At 43.0% G+C, this 12,605-nt stretch overlaps 15 non-coding genes across 15 annotated transcripts; all 15 read left to right on the forward strand.

The window, feature by feature from the left end:
• Nucleotides 1–32: 32 nt before the first annotated feature.
• On the forward strand, nt 33–121 carry trnay-gua (transfer RNA tyrosine (anticodon GUA)). The gene is given in 2 exon segments: nt 33–69; nt 86–121. It is a non-coding gene; the product is annotated as a tRNA-Tyr (tRNA).
• Nucleotides 122–905: 784 nt separating this feature from the next.
• On the forward strand, nt 906–994 carry trnay-gua (transfer RNA tyrosine (anticodon GUA)). Its single transcript is given in 2 exon segments — nt 906–942; nt 959–994. It is a non-coding gene; the product is annotated as a tRNA-Tyr (tRNA).
• Nucleotides 995–1,778: 784 nt separating this feature from the next.
• On the forward strand, nt 1,779–1,867 carry trnay-gua (transfer RNA tyrosine (anticodon GUA)). Its single transcript is given in 2 exon segments — nt 1,779–1,815; nt 1,832–1,867. It is a non-coding gene; the product is annotated as a tRNA-Tyr (tRNA).
• Nucleotides 1,868–2,651: 784 nt separating this feature from the next.
• trnay-gua (transfer RNA tyrosine (anticodon GUA)) lies at nt 2,652–2,740 on the forward strand. The gene is given in 2 exon segments: nt 2,652–2,688; nt 2,705–2,740. It is a non-coding gene; the product is annotated as a tRNA-Tyr (tRNA).
• A 784-nt stretch (nt 2,741–3,524) lies between these two features.
• Nucleotides 3,525–3,613, forward strand: trnay-gua (transfer RNA tyrosine (anticodon GUA)). Its single transcript is given in 2 exon segments — nt 3,525–3,561; nt 3,578–3,613. It is a non-coding gene; the product is annotated as a tRNA-Tyr (tRNA).
• Nucleotides 3,614–4,393: 780 nt separating this feature from the next.
• On the forward strand, nt 4,394–4,482 carry trnay-gua (transfer RNA tyrosine (anticodon GUA)). Its single transcript is given in 2 exon segments — nt 4,394–4,430; nt 4,447–4,482. It is a non-coding gene; the product is annotated as a tRNA-Tyr (tRNA).
• A 784-nt stretch (nt 4,483–5,266) lies between these two features.
• On the forward strand, nt 5,267–5,355 carry trnay-gua (transfer RNA tyrosine (anticodon GUA)). The gene is given in 2 exon segments: nt 5,267–5,303; nt 5,320–5,355. It is a non-coding gene; the product is annotated as a tRNA-Tyr (tRNA).
• A 784-nt stretch (nt 5,356–6,139) lies between these two features.
• On the forward strand, nt 6,140–6,228 carry trnay-gua (transfer RNA tyrosine (anticodon GUA)). Its single transcript is given in 2 exon segments — nt 6,140–6,176; nt 6,193–6,228. It is a non-coding gene; the product is annotated as a tRNA-Tyr (tRNA).
• A 784-nt stretch (nt 6,229–7,012) lies between these two features.
• trnay-gua (transfer RNA tyrosine (anticodon GUA)) lies at nt 7,013–7,101 on the forward strand. The gene is given in 2 exon segments: nt 7,013–7,049; nt 7,066–7,101. It is a non-coding gene; the product is annotated as a tRNA-Tyr (tRNA).
• Nucleotides 7,102–7,885: 784 nt separating this feature from the next.
• On the forward strand, nt 7,886–7,974 carry trnay-gua (transfer RNA tyrosine (anticodon GUA)). The gene is given in 2 exon segments: nt 7,886–7,922; nt 7,939–7,974. It is a non-coding gene; the product is annotated as a tRNA-Tyr (tRNA).
• A 784-nt stretch (nt 7,975–8,758) lies between these two features.
• trnay-gua (transfer RNA tyrosine (anticodon GUA)) lies at nt 8,759–8,847 on the forward strand. Its single transcript is given in 2 exon segments — nt 8,759–8,795; nt 8,812–8,847. It is a non-coding gene; the product is annotated as a tRNA-Tyr (tRNA).
• A 784-nt stretch (nt 8,848–9,631) lies between these two features.
• On the forward strand, nt 9,632–9,720 carry trnay-gua (transfer RNA tyrosine (anticodon GUA)). The gene is given in 2 exon segments: nt 9,632–9,668; nt 9,685–9,720. It is a non-coding gene; the product is annotated as a tRNA-Tyr (tRNA).
• A 784-nt stretch (nt 9,721–10,504) lies between these two features.
• trnay-gua (transfer RNA tyrosine (anticodon GUA)) lies at nt 10,505–10,593 on the forward strand. Its single transcript is given in 2 exon segments — nt 10,505–10,541; nt 10,558–10,593. It is a non-coding gene; the product is annotated as a tRNA-Tyr (tRNA).
• Nucleotides 10,594–11,377: 784 nt separating this feature from the next.
• Nucleotides 11,378–11,466, forward strand: trnay-gua (transfer RNA tyrosine (anticodon GUA)). Its single transcript is given in 2 exon segments — nt 11,378–11,414; nt 11,431–11,466. It is a non-coding gene; the product is annotated as a tRNA-Tyr (tRNA).
• A 784-nt stretch (nt 11,467–12,250) lies between these two features.
• Nucleotides 12,251–12,339, forward strand: trnay-gua (transfer RNA tyrosine (anticodon GUA)). Its single transcript is given in 2 exon segments — nt 12,251–12,287; nt 12,304–12,339. It is a non-coding gene; the product is annotated as a tRNA-Tyr (tRNA).
• Nucleotides 12,340–12,605: the final 266 nt, after the last annotated feature.

Here is a 12,605-nt window from a genome sequence, read left to right on the forward strand (position 1 = left end):
GGTCCAACAAACCAGACACTGCACATGTGATCCCTTCGATAGCTCAGTTGGTAGAGCGGAGGACTGTAGGTGTATGGGAACAGGAATCCTTAGGTCGCTGGTTCAACTCCGGCTCGGAGGAGATTTTACAATACCTTCTGTCTGTTCTGATTGAACGCAGCTAAAAACGAAAAAATTGATTGCAATGGCGTGTAATACCATTTCATAGTATAGCTGTACTCCTTTGAGTGATCAGTTGGAAAAGCAAAGACTTCTCTGTGTGTTGGAAGAAGACATGTTTCCTCCCACTTTACTCTAGTTTTCAGTCAGAAAGTAGGGCCAAGTCCTTAGGTCAAAAAAGACTGATCTACATTAAAGGTCGCTGACATTAAACTCCCACCGTCCTACAATCAAGTATACATTTGAGGGACAGTGTAGGTGTATGGGAAATATCAAAACAGCTTCCTGTACTCCCTTTGACTTGATAAGGTGAAGGGTTCTAAGTCAGTAGCTATAGGTGCCCATGCAGTGTAACACACAGCGAACATAAGACATGTTCCAGACAGGTTAGGACAATTTTCAGAGAAAAAGTTGGGTGCAATCCCATGGTCCAACAGCGTTGGATCTACCAACAGTAAGGTAAGTGACATTCAAAAAAACACAGTCCTATGCTCTAGTATCAATTTCTCAAAATTGCTCCCTGTACTCCCCTGCGTCTGAACGCAGCCCAAGAGTTGGAAAAAGGAAGGATACTCATGTTGATGTGAAATATGTTCAGTGCCTCAGGCATGAAGGAACATGTAGAGTCAGACAGATACAGTTTTGTTATGTTCAAGTCCTTGCAACATGGAATTCTTGCAAAACACAGACTCTGTTAGGTCCCATGTATCCGATGGTCCAACAAACCAGACACTGCACATGTGAGCCCTTCGATAGCTCAGTTGGTAGAGCGGAGGACTGTAGGTGTATGGGAACAGGAATCCTTAGGTCGCTGGTTCAACTCCGGCTCGGAGGAGGTTTTACAATACCTTCTGTCTGTTCTGATTGAACGCAGCTAAAAACGAAAAAATTTATTGCAATGGCGTGTAATACCATTTCATAGTATAGCTGTACTCTTTTGAGTGATCAGTTGGAAAAGCAAAGACTTCTCTGTGTGTTGGAAGAAGACATGTTTCCTCCCACTTTACTCTAGTTTTCAGTCAGAAAGTAGGGCCAAGTCCTTAGGTCAAAAAAGACTGATCTACATTAAAGGTCGCTGACATTAAACTCCCACCGTCCTACAATCAAGTATACATTTGAGGGACAGTGTAGGTGTATGGGAAATATCAAAACAGCTTCCTGTACTCCCTTTGACTTGATAAGGTGAAGGGTTCTAAGTCAGTAGCTATAGGTGCCCATGCAGTGTAACACACAGCGAACATAAGACATGTTCCAGACAGGTTAGGACAATTTTCAGAGAAAAAGTTGGGTGCAATCCCATGGTCCAACAGCGTTGGATCTACCAACAGTAAGGTAAGTGACATTCAAAAAAACACAGTCCTATGCTCTAGTATCAATTTCTCAAAATTGCTCCCTGTACTCCCCTGCGTCTGAACGCAGCCCAAGAGTTGGAAAAAGGAAGGATACTCATGTTGATGTGAAATATGTTCAGTGCCTCAGGCATGAAGGAACATGTAGAGTCAGACAGATACAGTTTTGTTATGTTCAAGTCCTTGCAACATGGAATTCTTGCAAAACACAGACTCTGTTAGGTCCCATGTATCCGATGGTCCAACAAACCAGACACTGCACATGTGAGCCCTTCGATAGCTCAGTTGGTAGAGCGGAGGACTGTAGGTGTATGGGAACAGGAATCCTTAGGTCGCTGGTTCAACTCCGGCTCGGAGGAGGTTTTACAATACCTTCTGTCTGTTCTGATTGAACGCAGCTAAAAACGAAAAAATTTATTGCAATGGCGTGTAATACCATTTCATAGTATAGCTGTACTCCTTTGAGTGATCAGTTGGAAAAGCAAAGACTTCTCTGTGTGTTGGAAGAAGACATGTTTCCTCCCACTTTACTCTAGTTTTCAGTCAGAAAGTAGGGCCAAGTCCTTAGGTCAAAAAAGACTGATCTACATTAAAGGTCGCTGACATTAAACTCCCACCGTCCTACAATCAAGTATACATTTGAGGGACACTGTAGGTGTATGGGAAATATCAAAACAGCTTCCTGTACTCCCTTTGACTTGATAAGGTGAAGGGTTCTAAGTCAGTAGCTATAGGTGCCCATGCAGTGTAACACACAGCGAACATAAGACATGTTCCAGACAGGTTAGGACAATTTTCAGAGAAAAAGTTGGGTGCAATCCCATGGTCCAACAGCGTTGGATCTACCAACAGTAAGGTAAGTGACATTCAAAAAAACACAGTCCTATGCTCTAGTATCAATTTCTCAAAATTGCTCCCTGTACTCCCCTGCGTCTGAACGCAGCCCAAGAGTTGGAAAAAGGAAGGATACTCATGTTGATGTGAAATATGTTCAGTGCCTCAGGCATGAAGGAACATGTAGAGTCAGACAGATACAGTTTTGTTATGTTCAAGTCCTTGCAACATGGAATTCTTGCAAAACACAGACTCTGTTAGGTCCCATGTATCCGATGGTCCAACAAACCAGACACTGCACATGTGATCCCTTCGATAGCTCAGTTGGTAGAGCGGAGGACTGTAGGTGTATGGGAACAGGAATCCTTAGGTCGCTGGTTCAACTCCGGCTCGGAGGAGATTTTACAATACCTTCTGTCTGTTCTGATTGAACGCAGCTAAAAATGAAAAAATTGATTGCAATGGCGTGTAATACCATTTCATAGTATAACTGTACTCCTTTGAGTGATCAGTTGGAAAAGCAAAGACTTCTCTGTGTGTTGGAAGAAGACATGTTTCCTCCCACTTTACTCTAGTTTTCAGTCAGAAAGTAGGGCCAAGTCCTTAGGTCAAAACAGACTGATCTACATTAAAGGTCGCTGACATTAAACTCCCACCGTCCTACAATCAAGTATACATTTGAGGGACAGTGTAGGTGTATGGGAAATATCAAAACAGCTTCCTGTACTCCCTTTGACTTGATAAGGTGAAGGGTTCTAAGTCAGTAGCTATAGGTGCCCATGCAGTGTAACACACAGCGAACATAAGACATGTTCCAGACAGGTTAGGACAATTTTCAGAGAAAAAGTTGGGTGCAATCCCATGGGCCAACAGCGTTGGATCTACCAACAGTAAGGTAAGTGACATTCAAAAAAACACAGTCCTATGCTCTAGTATCAATTTCTCAAAATTGCTCCCTGTACTCCCCTGCGTCTGAACGCAGCCCAAGAGTTGGAAAAAGGAAGGATACTCATGTTGATGTGAAATATGTTCAGTGCCTCAGGCATGAAGGAACATGTAGAGTCAGACAGATACAGTTTTGTTATGTTCAAGTCCTTGCAACATGGAATTCTTGCAAAACACAGACTCTGTTAGGTCCCATGTATCCGATGGTCCAACAAACCAGACACTGCACATGTGAGCCCTTCGATAGCTCAGTTGGTAGAGCGGAGGACTGTAGGTGTATGGGAACAGGAATCCTTAGGTCGCTGGCTCAACTCCGGCTCGGAGGAGATTTTACAATACCTTCTGTCTGTTCTGATTGAACGCAGCTAAAAACGAAAAAATTGATTGCAATGGCGTGTAATACCATTTCATAGTATAGCTGTACTCCTTTGAGTGATCAGTTGGAAAAGCAAAGACTTCTCTGTGTGTTGGAAGAAGACATGTTTCCTCCCACTTTACTCTAGTTTTCAGAAAGTAGGGCCAAGTCCTTAGGTCAAAAAAGACTGATCTACATTAAAGGTCGCTGACATTAAACTCCCACCGTCCTACAATCAAGTATACATTTGAGGGACACTGTAGGTGTATGGGAAATATCAAAACAGCTTCCTGTACTCCCTTTGACTTGATAAGGTGAAGGGTTCTAAGTCAGTAGCTATAGGTGCCCATGCAGTGTAACACACAGCGAACATAAGACATGTTCCAGACAGGTTAGGACAATTTTCAGAGAAAAAGTTGGGTGCAATCCCATGGTCCAACAGCGTTGGATCTACCAACAGTAAGGTAAGTGACATTCAAAAAAACACAGTCCTATGCTCTAGTATCAATTTCTCAAAATTGCTCCCTGTACTCCCCTGCGTCTGAACGCAGCCCAAGAGTTGGAAAAAGGAAGGATACTCATGTTGATGTGAAATATGTTCAGTGCCTCAGGCATGAAGGAACATGTAGAGTCAGACAGATACAGTTTTGTTATGTTCAAGTCCTTGCAACATGGAATTCTTGCAAAACACAGACTCTGTTAGGTCCCATGTATCCGATGGTCCAACAAACCAGACACTGCACATGTGATCCCTTCGATAGCTCAGTTGGTAGAGCGGAGGACTGTAGGTGTATGGGAACAGGAATCCTTAGGTCGCTGGTTCAACTCCGGCTCGGAGGAGATTTTACAATACCTTCTGTCTGTTCTGATTGAACGCAGCTAAAAACGAAAAAATTGATTGCAATGGCGTGTAATACCATTTCATAGTATAGCTGTACTCCTTTGAGTGATCAGTTGGAAAAGCAAAGACTTCTCTGTGTGTTGGAAGAAGACATGTTTCCTCCCACTTTACTCTAGTTTTCAGTCAGAAAGTAGGGCCAAGTCCTTAGGTCAAAAAAGACTGATCTACATTAAAGGTCGCTGACATTAAACTCCCACCGTCCTACAATCAAGTATACATTTGAGGGACACTGTAGGTGTATGGGAAATATCAAAACAGCTTCCTGTACTCCCTTTGACTTGATAAGGTGAAGGGTTCTAAGTCAGTAGCTATAGGTGCCCATGCAGTGTAACACACAGCGAACATAAGACATGTTCCAGACAGGTTAGGACAATTTTCAGAGAAAAAGTTGGGTGCAATCCCATGGTCCAACAGCGTTGGATCTACCAACAGTAAGGTAAGTGACATTCAAAAAAACACAGTCCTATGCTCTAGTATCAATTTCTCAAAATTGCTCCCTGTACTCCCCTGCGTCTGAACGCAGCCCAAGAGTTGGAAAAAGGAAGGATACTCATGTTGATGTGAAATATGTTCAGTGCCTCAGGCATGAAGGAACATGTAGAGTCAGACAGATACAGTTTTGTTATGTTCAAGTCCTTGCAACATGGAATTCTTGCAAAACACAGACTCTGTTAGGTCCCATGTATCCGATGGTCCAACAAACCAGACACTGCTCATGTGAGCCCTTCGATAGCTCAGTTGGTAGAGCGGAGGACTGTAGGTGTATGGGAACAGGAATCCTTAGGTCGCTGGCTCAACTCCGGCTCGGAGGAGATTTTACAATACCTTCTGTCTGTTCTGATTGAACGCAGCTAAAAACGAAAAAATTGATTGCAATGGCGTGTAATACCATTTCATAGTATAGCTGTACTCCTTTGAGTGATCAGTTGGAAAAGCAAAGACTTCTCTGTGTGTTGGAAGAAGACATGTTTCCTCCCACTTTACTCTAGTTTTCAGTCAGAAAGTAGGGCCAAGTCCTTAGGTCAAAAAAGACTGATCTACATTAAAGGTCGCTGACATTAAACTCCCACCGTCCTACAATCAAGTATACATTTGAGGGACAGTGTAGGTGTATGGGAAATATCAAAACAGCTTCCTGTACTCCCTTTGACTTGATAAGGTGAAGGGTTCTAAGTCAGTAGCTATAGGTGCCCATGCAGTGTAACACACAGCGAACATAAGACATGTTCCAGACAGGTTAGGACAATTTTCAGAGAAAAAGTTGGGTGCAATCCCATGGTCCAACAGCGTTGGATCTACCAACAGTAAGGTAAGTGACATTCAAAAAAACACAGTCCTATGCTCTAGTATCAATTTCTCAAAATTGCTCCCTGTACTCCCCTGCGTCTGAACGCAGCCCAAGAGTTGGAAAAAGGAAGGATACTCATGTTGATGTGAAATATGTTCAGTGCCTCAGGCATGAAGGAACATGTAGAGTCAGACAGATACAGTTTTGTTATGTTCAAGTCCTTGCAACATGGAATTCTTGCAAAACACAGACTCTGTTAGGTCCCATGTATCCGATGGTCCAACAAACCAGACACTGCACATGTGATCCCTTCGATAGCTCAGTTGGTAGAGCGGAGGACTGTAGGTGTATGGGAACAGGAATCCTTAGGTCGCTGGTTCAACTCCGGCTCGGAGGAGATTTTACAATACCTTCTGTCTGTTCTGATTGAACGCAGCTAAAAACGAAAAAATTGATTGCAATGGCGTGTAATACCATTTCATAGTATAGCTGTACTCCTTTGAGTGATCAGTTGGAAAAGCAAAGACTTCTCTGTGTGTTGGAAGAAGACATGTTTCCTCCCACTTTACTCTAGTTTTCAGTCAGAAAGTAGGGCCAAGTCCTTAGGTCAAAAAAGACTGATCTACATTAAAGGTCGCTGACATTAAACTCCCACCGTCCTACAATCAAGTATACATTTGAGGGACAGTGTAGGTGTATGGGAAATATCAAAACAGCTTCCTGTACTCCCTTTGACTTGATAAGGTGAAGGGTTCTAAGTCAGTAGCTATAGGTGCCCATGCAGTGTAACACACAGCGAACATAAGACATGTTCCAGACAGGTTAGGACAATTTTCAGAGAAAAAGTTGGGTGCAATCCCATGGTCCAACAGCGTTGGATCTACCAACAGTAAGGTAAGTGACATTCAAAAAAACACAGTCCTATGCTCTAGTATCAATTTCTCAAAATTGCTCCCTGTACTCCCCTGCGTCTGAACGCAGCCCAAGAGTTGGAAAAAGGAAGGATACTCATGTTGATGTGAAATATGTTCAGTGCCTCAGGCATGAAGGAACATGTAGAGTCAGACAGATACAGTTTTGTTATGTTCAAGTCCTTGCAACATGGAATTCTTGCAAAACACAGACTCTGTTAGGTCCCATGTATCCGATGGTCCAACAAACCAGACACTGCACATGTGATCCCTTCGATAGCTCAGTTGGTAGAGCGGAGGACTGTAGGTGTATGGGAACAGGAATCCTTAGGTCGCTGGTTCAACTCCGGCTCGGAGGAGATTTTACAATACCTTCTGTCTGTTCTGATTGAACGCAGCTAAAAACGAAAAAATTGATTGCAATGGCGTGTAATACCATTTCATAGTATAGCTGTACTCCTTTGAGTGATCAGTTGGAAAAGCAAAGACTTCTCTGTGTGTTGGAAGAAGACATGTTTCCTCCCACTTTACTCTAGTTTTCAGTCAGAAAGTAGGGCCAAGTCCTTAGGTCAAAAAAGACTGATCTACATTAAAGGTCGCTGACATTAAACTCCCACCGTCCTACAATCAAGTATACATTTGAGGGACACTGTAGGTGTATGGGAAATATCAAAACAGCTTCCTGTACTCCCTTTGACTTGATAAGGTGAAGGGTTCTAAGTCAGTAGCTATAGGTGCCCATGCAGTGTAACACACAGCGAACATAAGACATGTTCCAGACAGGTTAGGACAATTTTCAGAGAAAAAGTTGGGTGCAATCCCATGGTCCAACAGCGTTGGATCTACCAACAGTAAGGTAAGTGACATTCAAAAAAACACAGTCCTATGCTCTAGTATCAATTTCTCAAAATTGCTCCCTGTACTCCCCTGCGTCTGAACGCAGCCCAAGAGTTGGAAAAAGGAAGGATACTCATGTTGATGTGAAATATGTTCAGTGCCTCAGGCATGAAGGAACATGTAGAGTCAGACAGATACAGTTTTGTTATGTTCAAGTCCTTGCAACATGGAATTCTTGCAAAACACAGACTCTGTTAGGTCCCATGTATCCGATGGTCCAACAAACCAGACACTGCACATGTGATCCCTTCGATAGCTCAGTTGGTAGAGCGGAGGACTGTAGGTGTATGGGAACAGGAATCCTTAGGTCGCTGGTTCAACTCCGGCTCGGAGGAGATTTTACAATACCTTCTGTCTGTTCTGATTGAACGCAGCTAAAAACGAAAAAATTGATTGCAATGGCGTGTAATACCATTTCATAGTATAGCTGTACTCCTTTGAGTGATCAGTTGGAAAAGCAAAGACTTCTCTGTGTGTTGGAAGAAGACATGTTTCCTCCCACTTTACTCTAGTTTTCAGTCAGAAAGTAGGGCCAAGTCCTTAGGTCAAAAAAGACTGATCTACATTAAAGGTCGCTGACATTAAACTCCCACCGTCCTACAATCAAGTATACATTTGAGGGACACTGTAGGTGTATGGGAAATATCAAAACAGCTTCCTGTACTCCCTTTGACTTGATAAGGTGAAGGGTTCTAAGTCAGTAGCTATAGGTGCCCATGCAGTGTAACACACAGCGAACATAAGACATGTTCCAGACAGGTTAGGACAATTTTCAGAGAAAAAGTTGGGTGCAATCCCATGGTCCAACAGCGTTGGATCTACCAACAGTAAGGTAAGTGACATTCAAAAAAACACAGTCCTATGCTCTAGTATCAATTTCTCAAAATTGCTCCCTGTACTCCCCTGCGTCTGAACGCAGCCCAAGAGTTGGAAAAAGGAAGGATACTCATGTTGATGTGAAATATGTTCAGTGCCTCAGGCATGAAGGAACATGTAGAGTCAGACAGATACAGTTTTGTTATGTTCAAGTCCTTGCAACATGGAATTCTTGCAAAACACAGACTCTGTTAGGTCCCATGTATCCGATGGTCCAACAAACCAGACACTGCACATGTGATCCCTTCGATAGCTCAGTTGGTAGAGCGGAGGACTGTAGGTGTATGGGAACAGGAATCCTTAGGTCGCTGGTTCAACTCCAGCTCCGAGGAGATTTTACAATACCTTCTGTCTGTTCTGATTGAACGCAGCTAAAAACGAAAAAATTGATTGCAATGGCGTGTAATACCATTTCATAGTATAGCTGTACTCCTTTGAGTGATCAGTTGGAAAAGCAAAGACTTCTCTGTGTGTTGGAAGAAGACATGTTTCCTCCCACTTTACTCTAGTTTTCAGTCAGAAAGTAGGGCCAAGTCCTTAGGTCAAAAAAGACTGATCTACATTAAAGGTCGCTGACATTAAACTCCCACCGTCCTACAATCAAGTATACATTTGAGGGACACTGTAGGTGTATGGGAAATATCAAAACAGCTTCCTGTACTCCCTTTGACTTGATAAGGTGAAGGGTTCTAAGTCAGTAGCTATAGGTGCCCATGCAGTGTAACACACAGCGAACATAAGACATGTTCCAGACAGGTTAGGACAATTTTCAGAGAAAAAGTTGGGTGCAATCCCATGGTCCAACAGCGTTGGATCTACCAACAGTAAGGTAAGTGACATTCAAAAAAACACAGTCCTATGCTCTAGTATCAATTTCTCAAAATTGCTCCCTGTACTCCCCTGCGTCTGAACGCAGCCCAAGAGTTGGAAAAAGGAAGGATACTCATGTTGATGTGAAATATGTTCAGTGCCTCAGGCATGAAGGAACATGTAGAGTCAGACAGATACAGTTTTGTTATGTTCAAGTCCTTGCAACATGGAATTCTTGCAAAACACAGACTCTGTTAGGTCCCATGTATCCGATGGTCCAACAAACCAGACACTGCACATGTGATCCCTTCGATAGCTCAGTTGGTAGAGCGGAGGACTGTAGGTGTATGGGAACAGGAATCCTTAGGTCGCTGGTTCAACTCCGGCTCGGAGGAGATTTTACAATACCTTCTGTCTGTTCTGATTGAACGCAGCTAAAAACGAAAAAATTGATTGCAATGGCGTGTAATACCATTTCATAGTATAGCTGTACTCCTTTGAGTGATCAGTTGGAAAAGCAAAGACTTCTCTGTGTGTTGGAAGAAGACATGTTTCCTCCCACTTTACTCTAGTTTTCAGTCAGAAAGTAGGGCCAAGTCCTTAGGTCAAAAAAGACTGATCTACATTAAAGGTCGCTGACATTAAACTCCCACCGTCCTACAATCAAGTATACATTTGAGGGACACTGTAGGTGTATGGGAAATATCAAAACAGCTTCCTGTACTCCCTTTGACTTGATAAGGTGAAGGGTTCTAAGTCAGTAGCTATAGGTGCCCATGCAGTGTAACACACAGCGAACATAAGACATGTTCCAGACAGGTTAGGACAATTTTCAGAGAAAAAGTTGGGTGCAATCCCATGGTCCAACAGCGTTGGATCTACCAACAGTAAGGTAAGTGACATTCAAAAAAACACAGTCCTATGCTCTAGTATCAATTTCTCAAAATTGCTCCCTGTACTCCCCTGCGTCTGAACGCAGCCCAAGAGTTGGAAAAAGGAAGGATACTCATGTTGATGTGAAATATGTTCAGTGCCTCAGGCATGAAGGAACATGTAGAGTCAGACAGATACAGTTTTGTTATGTTCAAGTCCTTGCAACATGGAATTCTTGCAAAACACAGACTCTGTTAGGTCCCATGTATCCGATGGTCCAACAAACCAGACACTGCACATGTGACCCCTTCGATAGCTCAGTTGGTAGAGCGGAGGACTGTAGGTGTATGGGAACAGGAATCCTTAGGTCGCTGGTTCAACTCCGGCTCGGAGGAGATTTTACAATACCTTCTGTCTGTTCTGATTGAACGCAGCTAAAAACGAAAAAATTGATTGCAATGGCGTGTAATACCATTTCATAGTATAGCTGTACTCCTTTGAGTGATCAGTTGGAAAAGCAAAGACTTCTCTGTGTGTTGGAAGAAGACATGTTTCCTCCCACTTTACTCTAGTTTTCAGTCAGAAAGTAGGGCCAAGTCCTTAGGTCAAAAAAGACTGATCTACATTAAAGGTCGCTGACATTAAACTCCCACCGTCCTACAATCAAGTATACATTTGAGGGACACTGTAGGTGTATGGGAAATATCAAAACAGCTTCCTGTACTCCCTTTGACTTGATAAGGTGAAGGGTTCTAAGTCAGTAGCTATAGGTGCCCATGCAGTGTAACACACAGCGAACATAAGACATGTTCCAGACAGGTTAGGACAATTTTCAGAGAAAAAGTTGGGTGCAATCCCATGGTCCAACAGCGTTGGATCTACCAACAGTAAGGTAAGTGACATTCAAAAAAACACAGTCCTATGCTCTAGTATCAATTTCTCAAAATTGCTCCCTGTACTCCCCTGCGTCTGAACGCAGCCCAAGAGTTGGAAAAAGGAAGGATACTCATGTTGATGTGAAATATGTTCAGTGCCTCAGGCATGAAGGAACATGTAGAGTCAGACAGATACAGTTTTGTTATGTTCAAGTCCTTGCAACATGGAATTCTTGCAAAACACAGACTCTGTTAGGTCCCATGTATCCGATGGTCCAACAAACCAGACACTGCACATGTGATCCCTTCGATAGCTCAGTTGGTAGAGCGGAGGACTGTAGGTGTATGGGAACAGGAATCCTTAGGTCGCTGGTTCAACTCCGGCTCGGAGGAGATTTTACAATACCTTCTGTCTGTTCTGATTGAACGCAGCTAAAAACGAAAAAATTGATTGCAATGGCGTGTAATACCATTTCATAGTATAACTGTACTCCTTTGAGTGATCAGTTGGAAAAGCAAAGACTTCTCTGTGTGTTGGAAGAAGACATGTTTCCTCCCACTTTACTCTAGTTTTCAGTCAGAAAGTAGGGCCAAGTCCTTAGGTCAAAAAAGACTGATCTACATTAAAGGTCGCTGACATTAAACTCCCACCGTCCTACAATCAAGTATACATTTGAGGGACAGTGTAGGTGTATGGGAAATATCAAAACAGCTTCCTGTACTCCCTTTGACTTGATAAGGTGAAGGGTTCTAAGTCAGTAGCTATAGGTGCCCATGCAGTGTAACACACAGCGAACATAAGACATGTTCCAGACAGGTTAGGACAATTTTCAGAGAAAAAGTTGGGTGCAATCCCATGGTCCAACAGCGTTGGATCTACCAACAGTAAGGTAAGTGACATTCAAAAAAACACAGTCCTATGCTCTAGTATCAATTTCTCAAAATTGCTCCCTGTACTCCCCTGCGTCTGAACGCAGCCCAAGAGTTGGAAAAAGGAAGGATACTCATGTTGATGTGAAATATGTTCAGTGCCTCAGGCATGAAGGAACATGTAGAGTCAGACAGATACAGTTTTGTTATGTTCAAGTCCTTGCAACATGGAATTCTTGCAAAACACAGACTCTGTTAGGTCCCATGTATCCGATGGTCCAACAAACCAGACACTGCACATGTGATCCCTTCGATAGCTCAGTTGGTAGAGCGGAGGACTGTAGGTGTATGGGAACAGGAATCCTTAGGTCGCTGGTTCAACTCCGGCTCGGAGGAGATTTTACAATACCTTCTGTCTGTTCTGATTGAACGCAGCTAAAAACGAAAAAATTGATTGCAATGGCGTGTAATACCATTTCATAGTATAGCTGTACTCCTTTGAGTGATCAGTTGGAAAAGCAAAGACTTCTCTGTGTGTTGGAAGAAGACATGTTTCCTCCCACTTTACTCTAGTTTTCAGTCAGAAAGTAGGGCCAAGTCCTTAGGTCAAAAAAGACTGATCTACATTAAAGGTCGCTGACATTAAACTCCCACCGTCCTAC

Source organism: Diplotaxodon limnothrissa, linkage group LG10 (genome assembly GCF_057381915.1).
Source record: "Diplotaxodon limnothrissa isolate DT_005_m linkage group LG10, D_limnothrissa_male_GT1.1, whole genome shotgun sequence".
NCBI classification, from domain to species: domain Eukaryota; kingdom Metazoa; phylum Chordata; class Actinopteri; order Cichliformes; family Cichlidae; genus Diplotaxodon; species Diplotaxodon limnothrissa.